The 11,061-nt window shown below is 49.0% G+C and overlaps 2 non-coding genes across 2 annotated transcripts; both read left to right on the top strand.

The window, feature by feature from the left end:
- Positions 1–937: 937 nt before the first annotated feature.
- LOC143176706 (small subunit ribosomal RNA) lies at positions 938–2,856 on the top strand. The gene has a single exon (XR_013001221.1). It is a non-coding gene; the product is annotated as a small subunit ribosomal RNA (ribosomal RNA).
- Positions 2,857–9,780: 6,924 nt separating this feature from the next.
- LOC143176705 (5.8S ribosomal RNA) lies at positions 9,781–9,935 on the top strand. Its single transcript, XR_013001220.1, has one exon. It is a non-coding gene; the product is annotated as a 5.8S ribosomal RNA (ribosomal RNA).
- Positions 9,936–11,061: the final 1,126 nt, after the last annotated feature.

An 11,061-nucleotide genomic window follows, 5' to 3' on the forward strand; every position in this document is an offset into this window, starting at 1 on the left:
CGAGAAGCAGTCGTTCAGCTCCTCGAGGTCCATTCCTCGACTGTTCTGTACCGCGTTCCGTTGCGAATTTTTCTCTACACAGCATGACCACGGGTCGGTGTCTCAGACCGAATGGCCCTTATGTGGTAAGCCCAGAATGTTGGGTTGGATACAACGTATATTCGTTATACTTGTACGACTCTCACATCAACTCTCAGAAACCCAAAAGGGGTTTTCTATCCGAGCGAAAATATATTTTTCGTATACAAAAATTTAATGGCAAAGACCAAACGAAATACTACACACAAAAAGGGGCGACGAACAAAAATTGTTCGAATGAAATATAATATATACATATAAAATTGAGGTGTCCTAAGAGAGAAATACATAAACTAAGAGGTATATATTATAAGAAATATATATTATTTCTGGGCAAAGAAGAGAGAACGAAAAGAAGAGTATGATCTTTAACGCGAGGGCTCGACATGGGTACGCCTAGCATGGTTCGCGCTTTCTCGATATGTCCAGCATGTTAACGTACGCGGTCTTCGGACTTCGTGCGTTATGTCCGTGCTTACACGATGGAGAGCGCTCGAGCATACGTGCTTACAAACCTGAAAGTCGATGTGACATCCGAGATTCTTTTTCTTCTAAAAAGATCTCGGAGAGATACACGGGAGAGTTTGAAATTTTTGGAGGTCCTCCTGATGTATATGCGCGGATATACCCATGTGGTAATTCGTGCGGAGTTGGTAATCTAATAGTGGAGCGAAATTTACCAACTCGAAAGAGAAGAGAGAAGAGAGAAGAGAGTAGAGAGAAGAGAGAGGAGAAAGAGAACTGTCTTAAAGACGAGAAAAAGTATCGTCGATCCGACTCTTAAGGGGAGAGAGTCGGCGACTAAGATATATATATACATACATATTTTTGCTTCGTATGATGAAAATTTACTCGAAGCTCCCTGGTTGATCCTGCCAGTAGTCATATGCTTGTCTCAAAGATTAAGCCATGCATGTCTCAGTACATGCCGTATTAAGGTGAAACCGCGAATGGCTCATTAAATCAGTTATGGTTCCTTAGATCGTACCCACATTTACTTGGATAACTGTGGTAATTCTAGAGCTAATACATGCAAAACAGAGTTCCGACCAGAGATGGTAGGAACGCTTTTATTAGATCAAAACCAATCGGTGGCGGGCGTTTACGTTCGTCCATCGTTTGCTTTGGTGACTCTGAATAACTTTGTGCTGATCGCATGGTCTTATAGCACCGGCGACGCATCTTTCAAATGTCTGCCTTATCAACTGTCGATGGTAGGTTCTGCGCCTACCATGGTTGTAACGGGTAACGGGGAATCAGGGTTCGATTCCGGAGAGGGAGCCTGAGAAACGGCTACCACATCCAAGGAAGGCAGCAGGCGCGCAAATTACCCACTCCCGGCACGGGGAGGTAGTGACGAAAAATAACGATACGGGACTCATCCGAGGCCCCGTAATCGGAATGAGAACACTTTAAATCCTTTAACGAGGATCCATTGGAGGGCAAGTCTGGTGCCAGCAGCCCGCGGTAATTCCAGCTCCAATAGCGTATATTAAAGTTGTTGCGGTTAAAAAGCTCGTAGTTGAATCTGTGTGTCACAGTGTCGGTTCACCGCTCGCGGTGTTTAACTGGCATTATGTGGTACGTCCTACCGGTGGGCTTTGCTCTTCACGGGGCGGTCCAACTAATATCCCATCGCGGTGCTCTTCACTGAGTGTCGAGGTGGGCCGGTACGTTTACTTTGAACAAATTAGAGTGCTCAAAGCAGGCTACATTCGCCTGAATACTGTGTGCATGGAATAATGGAATAGGACCTCGGTTCTATTTTGTTGGTTTTCGGAACCCGAGGTAATGATTAATAGGGACAGATGGGGGCATTCGTATTGCGACGTTAGAGGTGAAATTCTTGGATCGTCGCAAGACGGACAGAAGCGAAAGCATTTGCCAAAAATGTTTTCATTAATCAAGAACGAAAGTTAGAGGTTCGAAGGCGATCAGATACCGCCCTAGTTCTAACCATAAACGATGCCAGCTAGCGATCCGCCGAAGTTCCTCGATGACTCGGCGGGCAGCTTCCGGGAAACCAAAGCTTTTGGGTTCCGGGGGAAGTATGGTTGCAAAGCTGAAACTTAAAGGAATTGACGGAAGGGCACCACCAGGAGTGGAGCCTGCGGCTTAATTTGACTCAACACGGGAAACCTCACCAGGCCCGGACACCGGAAGGATTGACAGATTGATAGCTCTTTCTTGATTCGGTGGGTGGTGGTGCATGGCCGTTCTTAGTTGGTGGAGCGATTTGTCTGGTTAATTCCGATAACGAACGAGACTCTAGCCTGCTAAATAGACGTAACTTATGGTATCTCGAAGGCCCCCGGCTTCTGTCGGTGGGTTTTTACTACCAACGTACAAACAAATCTTCTTAGAGGGACAGGCGGCTTCTAGCCGCACGAGATTGAGCAATAACAGGTCTGTGATGCCCTTAGATGTTCTGGGCCGCACGCGCGCTACACTGAAGGAATCAGCGTGTTTTCCCTGGCCGAAAGGCCCGGGTAACCCGCTGAACCTCCTTCGTGCTAGGATTGGGGCTTGCAATTTTTCCCCATGAACGAGGAATTCCCAGTAAGCGCGAGTCATAAGCTCGCGTTGATTACGTCCCTGCCCTTTGTACACACCGCCCGTCGCTACTACCGATTGAATGATTTAGTGAGGTCTTCGGACTGGTGCGCGGCAATGTTGTTGCATTGCCGATGTTGCCGGGAAGATGACCAAACTTGATCATTTAGAGGAAGTAAAAGTCGTAACAAGGTTTCCGTAGGTGAACCTGCGGAAGGATCATTAACGAGCAAAATACACTACAAGAACTGACCGAAAGAAGGAAACATGAGAAATATAAAGAGTGGAGCGAAAGATAATATAAAAAGGAGCGAAAGATACATACATATATATATATAAGTGTACGAGTTCAATTTCTGCACACACTCGATACACAAGAGAAATAATATTATATATACAGAGGAGGAAGGAGCGATAAACGTGCAACAACGCTTCCTCGTGAAAAATACTTGAACGATCATGCACAGAGAGGTATCTCGATACCTGCTCTGCTGTATGACTAGACGGCTTACGCGCGGAGAGTTCATCTCCCGTCCGTCGGAAATTTCGAACGGCTTACGCGCGGAGAAATACACTTCTCCCGTCCGTCGAAATTTTTTTTTTTTACTTTGAACAAGGCGCATAGAGCCCGCCGAACCACGATTTCCGTGCGTCTTACATCTTTCGACGATGGGACGATCCACGCGAAGAGTTGTTTCGTGCTCGCGCGAGGTGCGATAGCGTCGATTCGCTTTTCTGTACGGGGAGAAATAGAACGATGAGTTGACTTATCGGGTCTTCGTTGGAATTACCGTCGCTGGCATTGTAAACTCCAGATGACCTTGTGATTCCTTCGTCGGGCACTGGTAAAGGGTGGCGATGATTCGTTCTATAATAGAAATACCCGTCGTAGCGATTCGGCCGAGACACCCGCCACGAAACACTCTCTCGTCGTGGAATCCCCGCATCGGAGAGTAAAACGCGCGAAGGCTTACTATGAGAGAAGAAATAGTATATGCCGGTGGTTCGCGTGTGTAGGCTCTATACGAAATTGCGATTCAAGAGAGTAGGAAAAGACGCGATGAACCACGATTTCCGTGCGTCTTACGTCTCTCGACGATGGGACGATCCACGCGAAGAGTTGTTACGTGCTCGCGCGAGGTGCGATAGCGTCGATTCGCCTTTCTGTACGGGGAGAAATAGAACGATGAGCTGACTTATCGGGTCTTCGTTGGAATTACCGTCGCTGGCATTGTAAACTCCAGATGACCTTGTGATTCCTTCGTCGGGCACTGGTAAAGGGTGGCGATGATTCGTTCTATAATAGAAATACCCGTCGTAGCGTTTCGGCCTAGTCACCCGCCACGAAACACTCTCTCGTCGTGGAATCCCCGCGTCGGAGAATAAAACGCCGAAGGCTTACTTATGAAACTTACGTCTCTCGACGATGGGACGATCCACGCGAAGAGTTGTTACGTGCACGCGTATGGTGCGATTGCGTCGATTCGCTTTTCTGTACGGGGAGCAATAGAACGTTGAGTTGACTTATCGGGTCTTCGTTGGAATTACCGTCGCTGGCATTGTAAACTCCAGATGACCTTGTGATTCCTTCGTCGGGCACTGGTAAAGGGTGGCGATGATGCGTTCTATAATAGAAATACCCGTCGTAGCGTTTCTTCCGAGTCAACCCGCTCACGAAACACTCTCTCGTCGTGGAATCCCCGCGTCGGAGAGTAAAACGCGAATTCATAGTATGGAAACTTACGTCTCTCGACGATGGGACGATCCACGCGAAGAGTTGTTACGTGCACGCGTATGGTGCGATTGCGTCGATTCGCTTTTCTGTACGGGGAGTAATAGAACGTTGAGTTGACTTATCGGGTCTTCGTTGGAATTACCGTCGCTGGCATTGTAAACTCCAGATGACCTTGTGATTCCTTCGTCGGGCACTGGTAAAGGGTGGCGATGATGCGTTCTATAATAGAAATACCCGTCGTAGCGTTTCTTCCGAGTCAACCCGCTCACGAAACTCTCTCTCGTCGTGGAATCCCCGCGTCGGAGAGTAAAACGCGAATTCATACTATGAAAACTTACGTCTCTCGACGATGGGACGATCCACGCGAAGAGTTGTTTACGTGCACGCGTATGGTGCGATTGCGTCGATTCGCTTTTCTGTACGGGGAGAAATAGAACGTTGAGTTGACTTATCGGGTCTTCGTTGGAATTACCGTCGCTGGCATTGTAAACTCCAGATGACCTTGTGATTCCTTCGTCGGGCACTGGTAAAGGGTGGCGATGATGCGTTCTATAATAGAAATACCCGTCGTAGCGTTTCTTCCGAGTCAACCCGCTCACGAAACTCTCTCTCGTCGTGGAATCCCCGCGTCGGAGAGTAAAACGCGAATTCATACTATGAAAACTTACGTCTCTCGACGATGGGACGATCCACGCGAAGAGTTGTTTACGTGTACGCGTATGGTGCGATTGCGTCGATTCGCTTTTCTGTACGGGGAGAAATAGAACGTTGAGTTGACTTATCGGGTCTTCGTTGGAATTACCGTCGCTGGCATTGTAAACTCCAGATGACCTTGTGATTCCTTCGTCGGGCACTGGTAAAGGGTGGCGATGATGCGTTCTATAATAGAAATACCCGTCGTAGCGTTTCTTCCGAGTCAACCCGCTCACGAAACTCTCTCTCTCGTCGTGGAATCCCCGCGTCGGAGAGTAAAACGCCGAAGGCTTACTATGAAACTTACGTCTCTCGACGATGGGACGATCCACGCGAAGAGTTGTTACGTGCACGCGTATGGTGCGATTGCGTCGATTCGCTTTTCTGTACGGGGAGTAATAGAACGTTGAGTTGACTTATCGGGTCTTCGTTGGAATTACCGTCGCTGGCATTGTAAACTCCAGATGACCTTGTGATTCCTTCGTCGGGCACTGGTAAAGGGTGGCGATGATGCGTTCTATAATAGAAATACCCGTCGTAGCGTTTCTTCCGAGTCAACCCGCTCACGAAACTCTCTCTCGTCGTGGAATCCCCGCGTCGGAGAGTAAAACGCGAATTCATACTATGAAAACTTACGTCTCTCGACGATGGGACGATCCACGCGAAGAGTTGTTTACGTGCACGCGTATGGTGCGATTGCGTCGATTCGCTTTTCTGTACGGGGAGAAATAGAACGTTGAGTTGACTTATCGGGTCTTCGTTGGAATTACCGTCGCTGGCATTGTAAACTCCAGATGACCTTGTGATTCCTTCGTCGGGCACTGGTAAAGGGTGGCGATGATGCGTTCTATAATAGAAATACCCGTCGTAGCGTTTCTTCCGAGTCAACCCGCTCACGAAACTCTCTCTCGTCGTGGAATCCCCGCGTCGGAGAGTAAAACGCGAATTCATACTATGAAAACTTACGTCTCTCGACGATGGGACGATCCACGCGAAGAGTTGTTTACGTGCACGCGTATGGTGCGATTGCGTCGATTCGCTTTTCTGTACGGGGAGAAATAGAACGTTGAGTTGACTTATCGGGTCTTCGTTGGAATTACCGTCGCTGGCATTGTAAACTCCAGATGACCTTGTGATTCCTTCGTCGGGCACTGGTAAAGGGTGGCGATGATGCGTTCTATAATAGAAATACCCGTCGTAGCGTTTCTTCCGAGTCAACCCGCTCACGAAACTCTCTCTCGTCGTGGAATCCCCGCGTCGGAGGGTAAAACGCGATATATAATAGTATATGCCAGTGGTTCGCGCGCGTCGTCTCTGAGATACGCGGTCGACAGAGTTCCGAAAACACGTGATGTGCCACGATTTCCGTGCGTCTTACATCTTTCGACGATGGGACGATCCACGCGAAGAGAACGTTCGTGCTTGCGTGAGGTGCAACAGCGTCGATTCGCTTTTCTGTACGGGGAGAAATAGAACGTTGAGTTGACTTATCGGGTCTTCGTTGGAATTACCGTCGCTGGCATTGTAAACTCCAGATGACCTTGTGATTCCTTCGTCGGGCACTGGTAAAGGGTGGCGATGATTCGTTCTATAATAGTAATACCCGTCGTAGCGTTTCGACCGATGTCACCCGCCACGAATGTCTCTCTCGACGTGGAAACCCCGCGCCGAAGAGTAAACGCGAAGGCTTACCATACGAAAGAAAACGGTATTATACGCCTGTGGTATGTGCGTCTCGGCTCTGTGATACGCGATCGGCAGAGTTACAAAAAAACGTTGATGGGCCACGATTTCCGTGCGTCTTACATCTTTCGACGATGGGACGATCCACGCGAAGAGTAGTTACGTGCTCGCGCGAGGTGCGATAGCGTCGATTCGCTTTTCTGTACGGGGAGAAATAGAACGATGAGTTGACTTATCGGGTCTTCGTTGGAATTACCGTCGCTGGCATTGTAAACTCCAGATGACCTTGTGATTCCTTCGTCGGGCACTGGTAAAGGGTGGCGATGATTCGTTCTATAATAGAAATACCCGTCGTAGCGATTCGGCCGAGACACCCGCCACGAAACTCTCTCTCGTCGTGGAATCCCCATGTCGGAGAGTAAAACGCGAAGGCTAACTATATAAGAAACATATAGTATTATTTATGCCTGTGGTTCTCCGTTTGTCCTACTCTCAGATACGCGACTCGGAGAGTTACGAATAATCGTGATGGACCACGATTTCTGTACGTCTTACATCTTTCGACGATGGGACGATCCACGCGAAGAGATCATTCCTGCTTGCGTGAGGTGCGATAGCGCCGATTCGCTTTTCTGTACGGGGAGAAATAGAACGATGAGTTGACTTATCGGGTCTTCGTTGGAATTACCGTCGCTGGCATTGTAAACTCCAGATGACCTTGTGATTCCTTCGTCGGGCACTGGTAAAGGGTGGCGATGATTCGTTCTATAATAGAAATACCCGTCGTAGCGATTCGGCCGTGTCACCCGCCACGAAAATCTCTCTCGTCGTGGAATCCCCGCGTCGTAGAGTAAACGCGAAGGCTTGCTATAGAAGACTATAGTTTATACGCCTGTGGTTCACCGGTTGCCTGCTCTCCGGGGTACGCGATCGCGCAGGAGTTACGGAAGAACTTGATGGGCCACGATCTCCAAGCGGCTATATCTTTCGACGATGGGACGATTCACGCGAAGAGAACGTTCGTGCATGCGTGAGGTGCGATAGCGTTGATTCGCTTGTCTGTACGGGGAGAAATAGAACGATGAGTTGACTTATCGGGTCTTCGTTGGAATTACCGTCGCTGGCATTGTAAACTCCAGATGACCTTGTGATTCCTTCGTCGGGCACTGGTAAAGGGTGGCGATGATTCGTTCTATAATAGAAATACCCGTCGTAGCGTTTCGACCGATGTCACCCGCCACGAAATTCTCTCTCGTCGTGGAATCCCCGCGTCGGAGAGTAACCGCCGAAGGCTTGCTATAGAAGACTATAGTTTATACGCCTGTGGTTCACCGGTTGCCGGCTCTCCGGGGCACGCGATCGCGCGAAGGTTACGGAGGGACGTGAAGCGCCCGAGCAATGAAACGTCCGCAGGAGGAAACGAGCAACCGCCGAACATTGTTTCGCGACGTTTCCATAATGTATTGTCGTTTCGCTCGCATCCCGCTTCTTTCCCCTAGTTTCCTCGACGCGTAGTTTCGCAGCCTTAGTGGACGAATCATTCTCGATTCGAGGAAAGATATGCAGTGGGGCGTGCAATGAGCCCGCCAGAGACCACGATCTCCAATGCGTCTTTACATCTTTCGACGATGGGATGATCCACGCGAAGAGAACGTTCGTGCTTGCGCGAGGTGCGTTAGCGTCGATTCGCTTTTCTGTACGGGGAGAAATAGAACGATGAGTTGACTTATCGGGTCTTCGTTGGAATTACCGTCGCTGGCATTGTAAACTCCAGATGACCTTGTGATTCCTTCGTCGGGCACTGGTAAAGGGTGGCGATGATTCGTTCTATAATAGAAATACCCGTCGTAGCGATTCGGCCGAGTCACCCGCCACGAAACTGTCTCTCTTTCGTCGTGGAAACCCCGCGTCGGAGAGTAAAACGCGCGAAGGCTGTGACTGTAACACATATATATATACAGTATACAATGCCTGTGGTTTTTGCGCGTGTCGGCTCTTCGGTATACGCGATCGGCCAGAGTTACGGAGGGACGGTGAAGCGCACGAGAAATTGAAACGGCCGCACGATTGGAACCGAGCAACCGTCGAACATTGTTTCGCGACGTTTCCATAATGCGTTTTCGTTTCGCTCGCATACCGCTTCTTTTCCCCTAGTCTCTGAGACGCGTTTTCGAGCCGTTCTTCTACTATCGATTCTCGTAGAGAGAAGGGACCGGGTAGTCTGGAAGTGGAACCCGCATCTTGCGTGTACCGTACACGGAATTGAGAGGACCGGCCGTGAAGCTCGTTTTAAAGCCGTGCGTCTGACACCCAACTCTTGCGCGCCAATTTCGCGGCAAGAGATAATATGGGACGAATGACCGGCAAAGAGCCAGCTGTGAAGTCTGTTTTTTTAATCGAATCCGTGGACGTGTGTATGCCGTAGCGTCGCTCGTCGTGTTCGTTCATGGTCGTTCCGAGAGAAAGAACGAAAGCGGTAACGAAGGGACCGGCCGTGAAGCTCGTTTTAAAGCCGCGCGTCTGACACCCAACTCTTGCGCGCCAATTTCGCGGCAAGAGATAACATGGGACGAATGACCGGCAAAGAGCCAGCTGTGAAGTCTTTTTTCATTATTTGCTTTCAATCGATCGATCGGTACGATTCGTGCAACGTTTCGCGCGATGCGACGCGAAAACATGCGCGCAACAATAGATGCGTCTGATCGGAAGAACGCGAGGGTCGACTGCACGCGATGGATTCAGTATCGGGTAGGATACAAAATATATCCCCGTCGTTTCCACGCGTGCGAGTCTTCTGCGTCTTTCGCGGGTTTTTGAATGCACTATACGCCCGGAACGTCGAGAAATATATACATATTACTTGAACGTTTTTCGTCTCGAAAGGCTTCGGTGTCGTCTCCAAGGCGACGCCTGAATCTCCTTCGCGCGCTGGTCGGAGATTCAGGTATCAACTTTTATCTTCTCTTTGAAAGAAGAGAGATATTAGGTCGAACAAATGAGAATAAAATTATATATGTGAAATATAAAATTTATACGATTACCCTGAACGGTGGATCACTTGGCTCGTGGGTCGATGAAGAACGCAGCTAATTGCGCGTCAACGTGTGAACTGCAGGACACATGAACATCGACATTTCGAACGCACATTGCGGTCCACGGATACAATTCCTGGACCACGCCTGGCTGAGGGTCGTTTACGTACCATACACTGCTTGCGTAGCTCTGTCAAATCCCCGCCGTCGTTCACCTCTTCGGATCGAACGTTTTTTTACCGAAGGGCGCAAAGAACGTTTCTGAGTCGGGTTAAGAGAAGGATGCTACGTACGAGCGAACGATGGGTGTCTCGTCGGCGTTTGTCGCGGACACGCGAAAATTCTGTGAATTTCACGGACAGTGTACGTTCTAGTTGTTGCAAAACGATCGGAATCGTTTGTATGGACTCGCGTGAGTGTTCGCGGCGTCGTGCGTCGTTCAATTACGACCGCCCGCGGATACCGCTCCACTGCGATATGGATCTGAGCGACAACTTTTTCGGCTGTTCGTGAGATGAACGGTTTCGTGTGTTTAGAAAAATTTTTTTTCCCGCGCTCCCGACGTCACCTGAAATGATGCGTCAGAGGTGAAAGAAAATATTAAGAAGTCGAGAGAGAGAGAGACTACACACGTTTTATTCATATTTTGTATACCGTGCGTGAGACGGATGTGCACGACACGTCGTATGTCGGTATATTACCGACTGGCCCCAGGGAGATTGTTTTCTTCCTCTCTTACGAATGAGATGTACGTTTCGGAGGATCGTCGTTACCGAAACACACGGCAAAACGAGACTTCTCGCAGCAGAACCTTTATACACAATACACATCGACTCTTTTTACCCCGAGAGAGAGAGAAAAGGTGTATTTCTTTTTTTTATTTTTCGAATTCGACGCACGAACGCTTTGACGACTGGAGAAAAACACGGTGTGTGTTAAAATCGTGCGGGACGAGCATGCGTATTCGTAACGGGTCGAATAGTTCTTATTCCCCGTCGTCGCGTGTCCTCGCTGGACCACCACCGTGCGCTTCCGCCACGTTCAGTTGAATTTCGAAATATATATATATAAAAAGAATCACCATATACTCTCTTTCGGGAGGTGTATTTTTATCGGTTTCTGCTATAGAGAAGAGACGGAGATCGTGTTGTGAGGTGTAACGTTTCTGTATCCCCGTTTCGGAGGATCGTCGTTATCGGCGGAACACACGTCAAACGAGACTTCTCGCAGAACCTTTATACACAATACACATCGACTCTTTTACCCCGAGAGAGAGAAAAGGTGTTT

The sequence above is a fragment of the Nomia melanderi genome, unplaced genomic scaffold (assembly GCF_051020985.1).
Source record: "Nomia melanderi isolate GNS246 unplaced genomic scaffold, iyNomMela1 scaffold0749, whole genome shotgun sequence".
Lineage (NCBI taxonomy): Eukaryota > Metazoa > Arthropoda > Insecta > Hymenoptera > Halictidae > Nomia > Nomia melanderi.